Source organism: Bos indicus, chromosome 6, assembly GCF_029378745.1.
Source record: "Bos indicus isolate NIAB-ARS_2022 breed Sahiwal x Tharparkar chromosome 6, NIAB-ARS_B.indTharparkar_mat_pri_1.0, whole genome shotgun sequence".
In the NCBI taxonomy this organism is placed as follows: Eukaryota; Metazoa; Chordata; class Mammalia; order Artiodactyla; family Bovidae; genus Bos; species Bos indicus.
The window spans coordinates 115507984-115524745 of NC_091765.1; positions in this window are offsets into that span (position 1 = coordinate 115507984).

Consider the following 16762-nt stretch of genomic DNA (forward strand, 5'->3'; position numbering starts at 1 on the left):
GCGCCGCCACTGCCCGGAGACGCCGCCCGGACCTGGGCGCGCAGGCACTCTTGCGGCCGAGGGCAGGCGGCCTGGGGTCCAGGTGTGGGGTCATGGCCAGTCCGGCCCCGCGTGATGCATTCCCCGGGCCAGAGCCACCAGCGCCGGGGGGAGGTGGGGCGGGAGGAACGGGGCGGGGCCTCGGCCGAGGTCCCACCCATTGGCTACGGGGCCCCGATGAGAACCAGACTGGCCAATCACTGTCCAGCAAGGACCGTAATTACCTCGTCGCGGGGAGAGTGTTGGACCAAGCGTGAGGAACTGTGTGTGCGCGCGCGCGCGTGCGCGCGAGCATGTGTGGTATGTGTATGTGTGCACGTGTATGTGTGTGCTTGTATGTATATTTGTGCGTGTGTATACCGGGGCAGGAAGACCCGGGGGCTTCCAAGAAACCGCAAGAGAATGGGCTGGTCATTGTTTTTTTTTTTTTTTTAAAGATCCCGGGTGTCAAAGCTGCACAGTTGAGGCATATTTTAATATTTACACTTAATGAAATATGCTTTTAATGCCAAAAGTAGGACAGAACTCTGCAGTTCTCAGATTCAGTCTCAAAATGTAAGAAAATGCTCCCCCGCCCTAATCCCATTCCGCAGCGCCACGCGTCCGGGGTCACACCCGACGTCACGCTGAGTTGCTAGCGGGTCTCCAGCTCCTCCGGAGGCCCCAGCCTTGGTAGGGAAGCGAGAGCCACCACCTCTGGCCGCAGAGGTCTTGGGGGCAGGCCCGACTGTCAGCGCGGGGAGTCCCCTCTCGCTTCTGCCGCGGGGAGCGCCGTGACAGCAGTACCTCGCGGCCCACGCCGTCGCCCTCGGCGCTGTGGCCGCTCAGGAGTGAACCTTCTGACGGACTCACCGGGTCGCAGCGCGGACGCGCGCGGGCGCAGCCGGCTTCACCGGACGCGGGTTATCGCGGAGAGATACAGCCGCCTTCCAGGACCAACCAAGGGCAGCGCGCCGCCTGGATTTAGTTTTCAGAACAACCACGGTGGAGGGAGCATCAACCCCATTTTCCAGAGGGGAAAACAGAGGCGAGGAGAGACTGTCCGAGATGGTAAGTGGTTCTGGCCGGCCTGGTATTCCGACACTCAGGGCCTAAGACCCTTCTGGCACCAACACTCCCGGAGTCGAACCAGAGCTAAGAGCAGCGGGTCGGGAGGCCGGGCGGGGCCGAGGCCTAGCGGAGGGAAGCAGCCGGCCGCCGGGAAACAAAACAGAGCGTGCCCAGCGGCCTGGAGACCTCGCGTCTTTTATGCAGACTCCAGGGCCATCTCCCCTGACCCTCACGTCCCGCAGCAGGAGGGGCTGAGATGACCAACCACAGGCACTTACTGCGTTGTTTAACTCCATCGCCTGGGTGGGGACCCGCAGCCAAAGCGGCGAGCCTGGGTCTTAGGGAAGAGCTGTGGTCCCCCACGCCCTGCTCCCTGGGGCGCCCGTGGTCAGGGAGACGCCAGGGTAGAGGTGCCCATCCAGGGGAGGGTGGCCAAGGAGAGAAACGACGGCCCGTCTGTTTGAGAGAGACGCACTGTTCTCCTTGTAATCCCACCATCGGATTCGATGGGCTTCTGAGAGATGGAGAAACAGGCCAGAGAGAGACCTGGAGGAAACGACACGGGCGAGGAAGACGCCCTCCAGGCGACCATCTACTACACGCGGGTTTCCCTGGGCCTGGCCATCAGTGGCTCCGGAGCACACAGATTCTGAAACCAAGAGCCTGTGTCGCTTCCGTGGTTTCCTAGCACCTTCAGAATGGGGTGAGGGGGGGACGTTCCTCAGAGTCTGGATTTCAATTCTTTTACGCCAGGGCTGCGTAGCCCTGGGCAGGGTGCCTCGCCTCTCTGACCCTCAGTTTCCTCCCCCTGTAAACCTCCGGTGATAAGCATCCCTGCCTGTGCCAGGCTGTGGGGAGCAGGGCCAGGCTCGGGCCACATATTCTGGCGGGGGGGGGGGGGGGTGCTGCCTGATGTCTTTCCACCGACTCTGGGGAGCACGCGCGCGGGGGGCGGGGTGAGGGGACTGGGTAGAAGAGAGCCGGCCTTTTTCCCAAGCACTGGTCTTCGGGGGCTTGAAGCACGCGTCCCCTCCGCGGGCCTGGGCGCTGGGTCCCGGCACTGTGGATGCTCCTCCTGGCGGCAGAGCGAGGGTCTCGCGGGGCCTCAGCGGCGAGTGGAGTCGCCGCCGGGTCGGGTAGGAAGGCGTGAAACAGCCTTCCCGGCGCTCGCCCAGGCCGCAGCCTCTGTGCTCCGTGCGGTCCTGGAGCCGGATCCTGCCCGGGAGAGGAGCCCGAGCTCGGCGGCGGGGATTGTAGGCAGAAGATTGGCGCGCAGGGGCAGACCCGGCTGGCGGCTGCAGCTCCCCGGCAGGAGGCTGATCACTCAACCCAGGAGGGTTATCTTGCAGTCGGGGTTCTCTCTGGAGATGGACTCGGAAGTCTCAGAGCCCTGAGGAGGTTTCTGGCGCTCCCAGGACCAGAGCCTGAGTTTCTGATCACCTTCAGGCACCGCGCAAAAGGGCACGTGAGTGGAGCCTCCCCGGGTCCGCAGGTTGTCACCTCTGTCTCGGTGTCGTGTCTCTGAGGCACCCCGCACCCCCAAGCCACGGCCGCCCTTCCTTACTGCCCGGTCCCCTCTTGTCTTTCCTCATCCTCCGTCCACCACCAGGTGCCTGCTCTGCGGCAGGACCACCGGAAAACCTTCAGCGACCCAGCCTAAGGGGCGCTCCTCTCAACTGGGCACTGAGAACCTTGTCACCTCCCAGCTCAGCCCTAGTGTCCAAAGGTGCCCCCTGAACCAGGGGGAGTGAGCTGGTGGGGATAATCCCAAGAACATAGATCAGAAGTCAGAAACTGCAGCAGCCACTGCCCGTCGTATATTTTTAAATAAACTTTTCCTTTCGGAGTAATTTTAGAGAATGCCCACCTTACAATACAGATTTCATCTTGCTTTTGCTTCCTTTCATCCCTCATCCGAATTCCATTTCTCCTCACCTCACTCCACGCCACCCCACACTCCTGCTGTTAGATATGAATCTACAGAAGCAGTATCTACTGCATACCCCCTCCCTCTCGAAATTTAATCCCCTTAAACTAGGAATTTGATACTGATAAATGTAGCAATAATTTTCTAACCACTTTGACCTAACCCGGCAGAGATGCCTTTGTTCCAGTCACCACAGACCGATCACACATCTCCCCTCAACTCAGGGTGTAAAGCAACCATTTACCAGCATGCTCATGGTGTATATGGATTGGAGTGGGTTGTCTCCACTGCATGGTGTCTGGGCCCCAGCTTAGGGGGAGGAAACTTTCCTGAAGGCTCCGTGGCTCCTTTATCTGGGAGCTGCCACTGGTGTCAGAGAAGGGACCCCTCCGCCTGGGCTTCTTCACCACACGGGTTCTCAGTACACGGGTGTGGCCGGCGGTGTGTAGGACCGGGTGTGTGTGGGAGGGGCATGGAATGCCCCGGGAATTCAGAGCCTTACTCTGCGCTCAGGTCACAGCTCCCATGGGGTGCAAGGGGAGGGGCTTGGACCCCATCTCTGGGCCAGCGGATGGTCAGATCATCGGATGAGAAATCCAGGAAGAGACGTGCCCCCAGATAGTGGGCCCCCTATTAGGGGACTTTGGGGTTGCTGCCAGCTCTCCACTACTGCGGATCATGCCAGGATGAACAGACCTATGGGGTGGAGAGTCATCTGGGGGTGCATACCCGCCCTGAGCAGGACTCCTTGGGGGGCGGGTCTACCCAGACTCTGGATCATGAGCACTTCAGAAAGACTCTCCCGACCGGCTGTGTAGTCTTCCTTTCCTCACCTCTTGTGGGCACCTGGTCTTTCTGGACCCTCGTCTGGCTGGCTGGCTTGGTGATGAGTACAAGAAGGAAACCAGGGTGCTTTGGGTCATGATTCTCTGGCTGTGAATAGGGTGAGGCTGCTGCGCTCTAGAGATGAAAGCCGCCCCTGATGGGGGGACCTGGGCAGGGGGAGGGCTGGAGAGCAGGGATGCAGCTTGTGCTGGAAAGCTGAAGGATAGGGTTCTTAGTTTGCAAAGTGATGGGGAACCACTGAAGGCTGCTGGCTGGGGAAGGGCCAGGACTAGAGCTGGGCATCGGGACCAGCACCTGAATGCACTAGCTCGTGCAGGGCGCAGGGAGACAGGGGGGTCGAGGAGGGGCCCCGTCACTGTCCTAGCGGCAAGCAGCGAAGCCTCAGGAGGGCAGTGGCCATGGAAAGGGGCCACATTCATCTCAGGCGTCCACCTGGTGGCCCACAGGCCTGGACAGGGGTGGGCAGGGGTGGGCAGGGTGGCGGAGCCTTGGGACGTGCTTATGGGCTTGTCCAAGGGTCCGCTCCCCACATCCCAGCCACAGACAGTGGCCGTGCAGCTGTGCAGGTGTGCACACAGGCTCCAGGCTCCTTTCCCAGTCCAGTTGCTGAGTCCCACTGTGGTCAGGAGCAAGTCGCCCCGCGCCTTCTGGGGACCTCAGCGTCCTCAGCAGTAAAGTGGGAATAACAGTCCCGGCCTGCGCAGGGGCTGGCCAGGGGTTGAGTAGAGGCAATGGGGCAGTTGAGCGAGCCTGAGGAAACGCTTGCTTTTGAAAAAGACCACATGTTTGAGCATGATTTTGGCTGCCTTTTGAGGTCCACCCACCTCCGGAGTGAGTCTCCCTTTAAACACTGAAAAGGGGAGGAAGGTGCTCACAAAGTGTTAGGTGGATGCTTCCCAGAGTTTCCAGTCCCCGGGAGGTTGGGGGACAGGCTTGGGGGAGGCAGGGATGGAGAAGAAGGGGGAAGTAGGGGAGCGGAGGGGAGGGGAGGGGAGGGGAGGAGAGGGGCGGGGAGGGGAGGGAAGGGGAGGGAAGGGGAGGGGCGGGGCGGGGGACGATGACGTGGCCGGCATCACCTAGCGCGGCAGGCACACAGGAGAGAGGACCGGAGCCGGCGGGAGCCCTTGGTTCCGCCCGGCGGTTCTCAAAGACTAGGCCCAGAGCCTCGTGTGTGCGCAGCCAGAACCGCTTTTCCCCAAGGGCAGGTGACCCGTTCCCAGGCAGAACTGCGGGGACAGCCGAGAAGTCCCCTTCCCCGCGGGAGGGCCCCGGAAGGGTCCCAGCTCAGAGCCGCCCCGCCGGGAGGCCGCCCCCTCCCGCCCTCAGGGTCTTTGCTAGGAGCCCCTATCTGGGCCAGAGCGGCCTCTCGCCCCGTGCTCACCCCCTGCTCACCCCTTCCCCGGGCTTGATCGCTGTGTCTGTCTTGTTCCTGCTTGGGGCAGGCACTCACCAAATCTCTGTGCCCCGGTGCTCAGCAAACCTTGGACCCTGCCCAGAGCTCTCACTGGTGGACGGACCCTTTCTTCCTTTGCAGGCATATTTTGAAGGGACTGGCCAGAGAACACCCACATACCCACCATCTAGATTCCCCCAGGAGCATGTTATTTTCCTTGCTTTATATCACATATGTACCACCTCACAGCAATCCCTGAATTTGGGCCCCAGTCCGGCAACTGAGCAGCAATGAGACGCAAGGCTGTTTGCTATCCCCACGCGCCACCTCCTCTTCTAGAAAAGGAGGGGAGGGACGGGGCCCAGAAAACCACACCATGGATGGGCATTTTCAAGATTATCCTTCATTGCGATGATACAATCACACAGGATGTCTTTGTGTGACGGCCAACCACCGGCTCTGCCTTCTGGACTCTGGACGCCGAGTTTTCCTGTCTCAGTAAAGATACGCGAAGCTGTGGTCGCTGAGACTCGGGGTGCGGGGATGTCTGGCTGGAATGTGAAGGGTACCTCGAGGTGGGGGGCTTTCACCTCGTGGGGGTTTCCACAGCAGAGAGCACAGATTTATGCGTGGTGTTATCCAAACCGCTGGTAACCCTCAGACAGCTCGGGCGGCCGGTAACCTTGATGGCAAGTGACTTGGGGTTGGAGAAATGAGGCTGGAACAAAGGGCTGGACTGACCACGGTGCAGGGAACCTCTTCCCAGGAGCCGGAGGGAAGTTTCTGGAAACCTCTTCTGGGCCTAATGGGAGGCCCGCCTGTCTGAACCGTCTAGGCTCACCTGTCTAGGTTTTGGAGTGAAAGCCTGTGGACTATCTGGGAGTGCTGCAGGGCGGGGGGAGGTGGGGGGAATGCCGAGCTCGTGGTGCTGGCAGAACTGTTTGGCGCATAATGGTAGTTACACTGCTTCCTTATCTTTGCCATGGGCGGTGCACGTGGGGGCGGGGCTCGGAAGCCCCACCCTTTCCCCCCAGAAGCCCAGAGCTCAAAGTCCAGCAGGTTTCGCCACCCTCCGCTCCCGCCTGCACGCGTGTGAGCTCATCCTACTGGAAGCCCCGCAAGGACTTGTGGGCAGTGATGACTCAGAGCGCATCGCTGCGGCAGGACTCCTGACCTCCAAGAACTGCGCTTCCTGCAGGCAGAGGAGAGCGGGTTATGTCAACAGTTACCCCTCTTCACACCGCCTCGCGCCACTGGGAAAAGAATGGGTGTTCTTGATGGAGGGGGGCCTCCCGAGGACCAAGGACGGACTAGGGGAGGCAAGCAAACAGGGTACCCGATGTGCACCAAAGGTGTGCATGGAGGTGAATACAAACAGGCGTCATTGCACAGGCACACGGTACACCAGTTCATTCCTCTGCGGTTGTTCCTGTACGCGTCCGTGATGGAAAGTGGTGTCTCCCCAAAATTCACATGCTGAGGCCCTAACCCCCCGAGTCTCAGAACGTGACCTTATCTGGAAATTGGGTCACTGCAGAGGTAATGAGTTACTTCTAGTGGGGTCACCTTGGCGTTCAGTTCAGTTGCTCAGTGGTGTCCAACTCTTTGCAATCCCATGAACCGCAGCACACCAGGCCTCCCTGTCCATCACCAACTCCGAGAGCTTGTTCAAACTCATGTCCATGGAGTCGGTGATGCCATCCAACCATCTCATCCTCTGTCATCCCCTTCTCCCGCCTTCAATCTTTTTCAGCATCAGGGTCTTTTCAGAGGAGTCAGTTCATCGCATCAGGTGGCCAAAGTATTGGAGCTTCAGCTTCAGCGTCAGTCCTTCCAATGAATATTCAGGACTGGTTTCCTTTAGGATGGACTGGTTAGATCTCCTTGCAGTCCAAGGGACTCTCAAGAGTCTTCTCCAGCACCACAGTTCAAAAGCATCAATTCTTCAGCGCTCAGCTTTCTTCACAGTCCCACTCTCACATCCATACATGACCACTGGAAAAACCATAGCCTTGACTAGACGGACCTTTTTTGGCAATGTAATGTCTCTGCTTTTGAATATGCTGTCTAGGTTGGTCATATCTTTTCTTCCAAGGAGTAAGTGTCTTTTAATTTCATGGCTGCAGTCACCATCTGCAGTGATTTTGGAGCCCCCAAAAATGAAGTCTGTCACTGTTTCCACTGTTTCCCCATCTATTTGCCATGAAGTGATGGGACCAGATGCCATGATCTTAGTTTTCTGAATGTTGAGCTTTAAGCCAACGTTTTCACTCTTCTCTTTCACTTTCATCAAGAGGCTTTTTAGTTCTTCACTTTCTGCCATAAGGATGGTGTCATCTGCATAGCTGAGGCTGTTGATATTTCTGCCAGCAATCTTGATTCCAGCCTGTGCTTCCTCCAGCCCAGCGTTTCTCATGATGTACTCTGCACAGAAGTTAAATAAGCAGGGTGACAATATGCAGCCTTGATGTACTCCTTTCCCTATTTGGAATCAGTCTGTTGTTTCATGTCCAGTTCTAATTGTTGCTTCCTGACCTGCATACAGATTTCTCAAGAGATGGATCAGGTGGTCTGGTATTCCCAACTCTTGAAGAATTTTCCACAGTTTATTGTGGTCCACAGAGTCAAAGGATTTGCCATAGTCTATAAAGCAGTAGATGTTTTTCTGGAACTCTCTTGCTTTTTCGATGATCCAATGGATGTTGGCAAATTTGGTCTCTGGTTCCTCTGCCTTTTCTAAAACCAGCTTGAACATCTGGAAGTTCACAGTTCACATATTGCTGAAGCCTGGCTTGGAGAATTTTGAGCAATACTTTACTAGTGTGTGAGATGAATGCAATTGTGCGGTAGTTTGAGCATTCTTTGGCATTGACTTTCTTTGGGACTGGAATGAAAACTGACCTTTTCCAGTCCTGTGGCCACTGCTGAGTTTTCCAAATTTGCTGGCATACTGAATGCAACACTTTCACAGCATCATCTTTCAGGATTTGAAACAGCTCAGCTGGAATCCCATCACCAGTAGCTCCGTCGCCCTGGCGTGGGTGTGCCCTAATCCACTATGACTGGTGTCCTTACAAAAGGAATGCACTGCAAAGAAGCAATGTGGCTGGGCAGGGACCCCACAAGGCTGGAGGCGATCCAGGTGCCCTGGGAGAGTGCCCTCGAGGGGAGCCCGGCCCTGGCCGCACCTTGGCCGTGGAATTCAGGTCTCTGAGTGAAAGTCATTCAGTGGCGTCCAACTCTTTGCGACCCCAGGGACTACAGTCCAGTTCTCCAGACCAGGATACTGGAGTGGGTAGCCTTTCCCTTCTCCAGGGGATCTTCCCAACCCAGGGATCGAACCCAGGTCTCCCACCCTGCAGGCTAATTCTTTACCAGCTGAGCGACCAGGGAAGCCCAAGAATACTGGAGTGGTTAGCCTATCCCTTCTCCAGGGGATCTTCCTGACCCAGGGATCGAACCAGGGTCTCCTGCATTGCAGGCAGATTCTTTACCAGCTGAGCTATCAGGGAACTGCAGACAGTTAGCTTCTGCTTTGGGGATCACCTGTCCCCCCTCTCCTCTCGCAGCCACGGGACACAGTGCAGCTTCCCTGGCTGTGGGAGGAGGTCTGGAGCTGGACTGATGCTCCCTCCCTGGAGAGCTGGGCGCTGGGATAGGGTAGAAGGATGTCACAGGTGCACACTGTCTGCCCTGTTCGAGTTTTGCACCAGGGGGGAGCACTCCTTGATTTTGCAAAATGAAGTGGACAAGCTTAAAATCCCCAGAGATGCCCTGGCAGAGGGAACTTTAAGGGGCATTTGGCAGAGAAGCTGATGAGGCTGGGGGACCCGAGGCCGCCAGGCTGTGGAATGAGAGCAGAGGACACAGGGGCAAGTTTGGGGGTCCTGGCAGCCCGGGGTCCTCCTGCGCTCAGCCGGCCCTGTGATCGGGGTGGCAGTGGGGACAGCAGGTGTAGAGGGCCTGGGGGGTCAGGAACCATCTCAGAGGGCAAAACCCCACACTGACCGACAGACCCTCTGAAGTGAGGACAGAGGGGAGGTCCACATGGTGCGTGGACCCCCTCAGGCTCCCCCAGGCTGGCGTGAGGTCCCGGGGTTGCCTCCTTCCTTACTAGAGGCCACGGAGGGTCTGGGCTCTGCCTCGGGCCCACCCGCAGCCCCTGGACCGCTCTCGGCCTGAGTCCCTCACCTGATGGAGGAATAAACTGCGCCCAGACAGTGCAAGCGATGTTCGCGGACGATGCTGGTGACAGGCACCCCCGAGGGCACCTGCGACCCGCAGAGGCACCCCTGGCTCTCTGCTGGCCTCTCAGGGCCTCTGCCCTCAACCCAGATTTCCATCCACAACCAAACAGCTTGCTTATTGTATGAATAATGCACGCTCGACACAGAGAATGTGACGAGTGCCTGACGACGGAGCAAATAACACAGCCATCTGGGTGCCGCCACCCAAGACCCCCGCCGACATCCTAGGACCCTCCTTGCCCCGCAGTGTTGAGAGCGGGCACAGCCTGGGCCAGAGACCCACACCCACACCGCACTCACTAATGCACACACAGATACACTCACCTGTACACACATACTCGTATACTCACAGACATACACTTATCTACCCACAGATATACTCACTTATGTGCACAAACCTCAGTTATGTACACAAACACACACACATATATACACACACCCACAGTGGCTGACTTTATTTTTCTGGGCTCCAAAATCACTGCAGATGGTGGCTGCAGCCATGAAATTAAAAGACGCTTACTCCTTGAAAGAAAAGCTATGACAAACCTAGATAGCATATTAAAAAGCAGAGACATTACTTTGCCAACAAAGGTCCGTCTAGTCAAGGCTATGGTTTTTCCAGTGGTCATGTATGGATGTGAGAGTTGGACTGTGAAGAAAGCTGAGCACTGAAGAATTGATGCTTTTGAACTGTGGTGTTGGAGAAGACTCTTGAGAGTCCCTTGGACAGCAAGGAGATCCAACCAGTCCATCCTAAGGGAGATCAGTCCTGGGTGTTCTTTGGATGCTAAAGATGAAACTCCAATACTTTGGCCACCTCATGTGAAGAGTTGACTCATTGGAAAAGAGTCTGATGCTGGGAGGGATTGGGGTAGGAGGAGAAGGGGACGACAGAGGATGAGATGGCTGGATGGCATCACTGACTCGATGGATATGAGTTTGGGTGAATCCGGGAGCTGGTGACAGACAGGGAGGCCTCACACCCCTACACGGGTGAACATGCCATCTGTGTCCGGGTGCCAGGTGACACCCCAGGGCTTCTCTTCCATCACGGGCCCCCCATCAGCACCCTGCCACTTCCGTATCATCCCCCAAGAACCCGCGCGGCCAGCCTCACGTGCGTCTTTATATATTCTCCGTACGCACTTCACCTACGTAACACAAACGTATGTGAACACAGAGGCACACAGCATGGCAACCAGTGGAGGAAGCCCCGCCACCTTCCGTGGGGGTTTCTGCCCCTCCTTTCTCCCTGGCGTGCATGCTAAGGCACTTCAGTCATGCCTGACTCTTTGTGACCCCATGGACTGTAGCCCACCAGGCTCCTCTGTCCATGGGGATTCTCCAGGCCAGAACACTGGAGTGGGTTGCCATGTCCTTCTCTGGGGGATCTTCCCAACCCAGGGATCGAAACTGTGTCTCCTGAAGCTCCCGCATTGCCGGCAGATTCTTTACCGCTGAGCCACCAGGAAAGCCCTTCCACTGGCCCTGGCCCACAGAAACCCTCTCAGTCCCAGTTCAGCCCCATTCATCCAGGTCTCGGCCGTATGCATTTACTGGGGGAGGGCCACACATCCCCACCACCCGCCCATTAATGGCATTTCCCTGTCCTAAAGGAGACCAACGCTGAATATTCATTGGAAGGTCTGAAGCTGAAGCTTCAAAACTCTGGCCACCTGATGTGAAGAACTGACTCATTGGAAAAGACCCTGATGGTGGGAAAAATTGAAGGCAGGAGGAGAAGGGGACAACAGAGGAAGAGATGGTTGGATGGCATCACCGACTCAATGGACCGGAGTTTGAGCAAGCTCCAGGAGATAGAAAAGGACAGGGAAGCCTGGCGTGCTGCAGTCCAGGGGGTTGCAGAGAGTCGGACATGACTGAGCGACTGGGCGGCAACAACCCTGTACCCCAGCTTCGGGTTTTCTCAGCAGGTAACCCTGTCCCTGTGTCCACTGCCCAGGAGCTGGTCCTTCTGTTCCCGTGGGGGAGATTCCTGGGATGCGGCTGATGTGCCGACAGCCTGAGTGTGCGTGAGCGCGATGCGTTGCTCCAGGTTCCTCTTCTGAAAGGCTTCACGTTCACATCAGCGCTTGCTGGGAGTGCCTTTCCTCCATCCTCTGCCAACAGGTAGCGTGGCTCCTTTCCATTCTTTTTGCCAGACTCGTGGGAGCAAAGCGGCTTTGACTCTGAGTCAGGGGACGTTTGGTGAGGCTGTGCCCTCCTTCGGTCATCCCTCCCCGGCCCCACTGTGGGTGAGGGCCCAGTCCGGGGCAGGCAGGGAGCATTGCATTGGGAGTGCCCCGCTACAGTGCCCAGGTCCAGCCTCCCTTCCTCCTCCTCCTTGGGCTTCTCTGAACACCTCTGAGCATCTGCCTCTCCCTGCCACGCAAAGCTCCATCCACGAGCTCCCAGACCAGGAAGCATCTGCACCCACCCGGCCCCCAGCCCAGGGTGCGGAGGGGCCACTGGCACCCTGAGGACCTCGTGGGGACTGCCAGCTCCCTGTCCCTGGGGCCGGCTGTCCCAAACCACAGTGAGCCTCTCGGCAGGTCCTGGAAGGAGGGCATTATTTGCCTGATGGAGGGCTGAACTGTAAGCACCAGATCATCACTGGGCACAGAGCCGTCTCCGGAGCTGCTCGGCCTCGGGGGGCTGGCCAGGGACAGACCATCCCATCGAAGGCTTTCTGCTATTTCTTATCACAGCGCCTGCAGAGAGCACCCACCTCTGGCATTTGCAGGGTAAATTTGATGACGTGTGAGAAGGATTTTGAAGAGGACTAGGCGGGGTGCAGTATTTAGCTTCCTCCCCACCCCCGAGTTTGTGTGCGGACCCGAGGGAGGGGGGCTCTCCCGAGGGAGCCCCCTGCAGACACCAGCAGGGACGGAGCAGCATCAGAACAAAGGCCCTTCTCCCGGGTGCCCCACAGCTGCAGCTGGGCTCTGAGTGTCTCCAGGACTCGGAGTTTGGTCTGTGAGACCCCAGGGACCGATCCCTGGATGCCTGGCCTTAACGCTAACGATGCAGCACACGCTGGGGGCTCAAAACCACAGAAATGCAATCGCTCACGGCTCTGGAGGCCAGGAGTCTGAAATCAGCGTGGCTGGGTTGAAATCCAGTGTCAGCAGGGCCAACTCCCTCTGGAGGCTCTGCGGGAAGACCCTGTCTGCCCCTGGGGCCTCCTCTCTCTGACCAGTCTCCCTCCATCTCCAGCTGTCGGCAGACCTGTGATGGCAGGTGGGGCCCCTTGGAGAGTCTTCTCAAGATCCTTAACTGATCCCGTCCACGGAGCCCCTCTTCCCAGATCAAGGCATGTTTCTAGGTTCCAGGGACTGGGACCTGGGGATACCTCTGGGGACACGATCCAGCCCACAACAGCACTTAAGGCCTCACCACCCTCCGCTGCAGTAGCTCAGGCCTGGTCCCTCTGTACTCGTCAGGGGCATCAGCAGTGAGCTCTTTGGGCCTGGATGAGGCTACCCAGTATCTACAGAAAGTGGGGTTTTCATCTAATTCATCTATTTCTCTATTTTGGCTTGAGCTCGGTCTTCATCGCTACACATGGGTTTTTCTCTAGCTGTGGTGGGCGGGGTCTGCTCTCCAGCTGCGGTGCTCAGGTTTCTCGCGGTGGTGGCCTCTCTCATGGCAGAGTGTGGGCTCTAGCGGTCACGGTCTCCAGAGTGCAGGCTCTGTGGTTGTGGCACACGGTCCCACTTGCCCCTACGGCATGTGGAACCTTCCCGGACCAGAGCTCAAACCTGTGTCCCCTGCGTGGGCAGGCAGATTCTTAACCACTGGGTCCACCAGGGAAGCCCAGAAAGTGGGATGTTTAAATCAATCTGGGAAATCAGTTCAAGGGGAGGGTCCTAAACAATGGCTCAGTATAGACATCTCCTATCAGGGGTCCTCGAGTTGCTGCTCGCACACCTCTCCTAACAGGGAACTCACTCCCACACCCGGAGCTCACACCATCTTTTCCTGCTCCCACCCCACCCTTACTTATGCATGTAACAATGTGCAGAAACACTGCACTCCGGAGAAGCTGGTAAGACTCCAGCTGTGGGAGGGGCTACCCAGAACTTCATCTGTGTGGTCAGGGACAGTCAGGGGCCAGCAAGGAGGGGACCCTTAGTGGGGGAGGAAATCGGATCTGATGCCCTTGTCACCCAACTCCACACACACCCAAATGTATGTCATCGAAGGCAGTGGGTGATGGCAGCTCTTCTGAATGCTCTATGCCTGGGGGGTGGTGGTAGCCTCATAGCCAGGTTCCAGGATGCGTGAACCCCTCAGAGAGGCCTCTGTTTACACACACCCCTTTGCATGGACAACAAGCCAAGAACCTCCCACTGTGTGCTGCTCTCGGCCCCAACGCCCGTGGTGGAGCCCCTGACGGAGCCACTCCTGAACCCCGGCTGGGGCTCTGACTCGCGGCCTGTGTGGCCACTAGGCCTGTGATTCTCAGCCACGGGGGCGATCTCTCTCCTAACTCACCAGGCTGTTCTAAGCTCCCCTGAAGGACGCATCCAGCCGGGGTCACGGGATGGGGGACGCGATCGCCTGACCTGTGTTGTCATAAGGCAAAAATCCCTGGAAGCGGCTTGCAAGATGGGGGGGCCTGGCTCTCAGCACCTGAGCCCCCAGCTGGCCCCCAGCTCGGAGACGGCGAATGCAGATAGCGAGAAAGTCACTCTTGAGTTAACCGTCCAAACACATTTAACGTTCGAGGCGTCCAGCACCCCATCCTTGGGACCAGGGGAGGATGTGCTAAAGCCAAACATCTTGGACCTGAATCTATAAATAAGCCAGATTTTGCTGGAACATGCTTGCTTTCGTAGCTGGGCGCACAGAGGACGTATCATCAAAGGCTGATTCATTCTGAAGGCTTGAAAAAGCAAAAGCTTCACCAGGCCTGGAGGACCGGGCCTGTCCCAGGAGCGCCACTGTGTGGAGGCTTCCAGAACTGCGTCGAAGTAACAACCCAACAGATGTCTTGGGCAGTTAGTTCAGCAGTCTCTCAGTCGTGTGCGACTCTTTGCGACCCCATGGACTGCAGCACGCCAGGCCTCCCTGTGTATCACCAAGTCCTGGAGCTTGCTCAAACTCATGTCCATTGAGTCAGTGATGCCATCCAACCATCTCATCCTCTGTCATCCCCTTCTCCTCCTGCCCTCAATCTTTCCCAGAATCAGGGTCTTTTCCAATGAGTCAGTTCTTTGCATCAGGTGGCCAAAGTATTGCAGTTTCAGCCTCAGCATCAGTCCTTCCAGTGAACACCCAGGACCGATCTCCTTTAGGATGGACTGGTTGAATCTCCTTGCAGTCCAAAGGACTCTCAAGAGTCTTCTCCAACAACACAGTTCAAAAGCATCAATTCTTCGGCGCTCAGCTTTCTTTAAGGTCCAACTCTCACATCCATACCTGACTACTGGAAAAACCATAGTTTTGACTAGAAGGACCTTTGTTGGCAAAGTAATGTCTCTGCTTTTTAACATCTCTGCTTTTTAACATCTCTGCTTTCTTGGGCAGAGAAGCGGAAATACGGGGTTTGACCCTGCACCCCCACATCCCGCACACTTCATACCACAAACATGTTACCCTAAGACAGCGTGTCCAGCTCGATTTTTGGCCTACCACGAGGCAGGACTGGAGTGAGGTTGAAGACATCTCTCCCCCATTCCCAAAAATGCTTGTCTGACTGTCTCTGGGAGAACTCCACACTCCCAGCCTGTCCCCAGGATGGGCCACCATCGCTGGACGGCGGTGACGCGGGAAGGCCGGCGGGGGGTGGGGACGGTGCTGCTGCCCACGCTGACCATGTCCCCCCGGCCCAGGCCTCCCCACTCCAGGCCTCCCCCCTCAGGCCTCCCCCCCGGGCCAGGTTGTCCTCCACCCACAGACTGTGGACGCAGGCTGGGGACATGCAGGCACTTCCTTTATTCGCTCCGTCATTTGTTCGGCATCCGCCGATGGGACGCAGTTGAGCATCCAGGCCCTGTTCTGAGAGAGAGGCCAGGCCGAGCCAGACTGGTCCTCACACACAGCGGAGACCAGGACAGACCCTCAGCCACGCGTCTCGTGGAACCATACCCACACAAAGGCTTCTGTGGACAGGCGCAGGCCATGCGGGACCCACCCCACGTCTCCTTCCAGCCCCCGCTTCGTGGTCCTGCCGAAGACCACAGGGGAGGAGGAGGGTGCCCGAGCTGCCAGCAGCTAAGGCGACCTTTAGCATCCGTCGAGGATGATAAGCTCTTGCCACACGGACCCCAGTTCAAGGGGCCGTGCCCAGCCTGGCCGCTCACGTAGGCACCCTGGTGGAATTGGCTCACCCCGCCCCCTTCTTTCTATAGCTGTCATGTTTCCAGGATGCCCTCATGGGTCTGAGGATAAACTGGGCCCCAGAGCCAGGGTCCAGAGGAAGAAAGTAGAGGGGGGGCAGGTACAGACAAGAACAGTCCTCCTAAAACAGAAACACTTGCAGAGGCCAGAGGGCGAAAATGCTTTCTCACCAGGACCTAACTAGCCAGGAGTCATCCGCCGGGCCCTGGAGCACCAGTTTCCCGAACTCCACTCTTTCCCCTTCGTTTGTAAGAGAGGTGTTTTGTGTGTGTGTGGCTTAGTCACGCCCGACTCTTTGACCCCATGGACTGTAGCCCACCAGGCTCCTCTGTCCGTGGGATTCTCCAGACAAGAATACTGGAGTGGGTTGCCGTTTCCTCCTCCAGGGGATCTTCCTAATCCAGGGATCTAACCCAGGTCTCCTGCATTGCAGGCAGATTCTTTACCATCTGAGCCACCAGGGAAGACCTCACTTAATGAAATGACCATTGAGAAGGCAGTGGGTGAGAGAAGAACCAGCAAGCTTGGGAGGTGTGAGGGTCGCTGAGACTCTAGGCCAGCACAGTCCCGCTCCGGGAGGGAAAGCGGTCAGGAGGAGCAGAGATGACTTGCTACTGCCTTGGGGGGCAAACTCCCTGTCCCGGCTGGGAAGCAGCCCGCACTCTACCTTGGACATCGTGGGTCCTCACGGGACAATTTGTACTTTGACTGAATCCTATGTTAAAGTGGAATCCCCCTCACAACATTGTAAATCAAATCATTGTGTTCAGTTAAAAATAAAAAAAATTCCAGACCCGGAATGTGATGGGACCCCCGTCTCTTGGGCACTGCCTTCTGGTCTGTGGGCTGGCGGGCGGGGCTTCCACCTGCAGGACCAGCCATCTCAGACCTTTCCCTGCACCTTCATTCAATGCC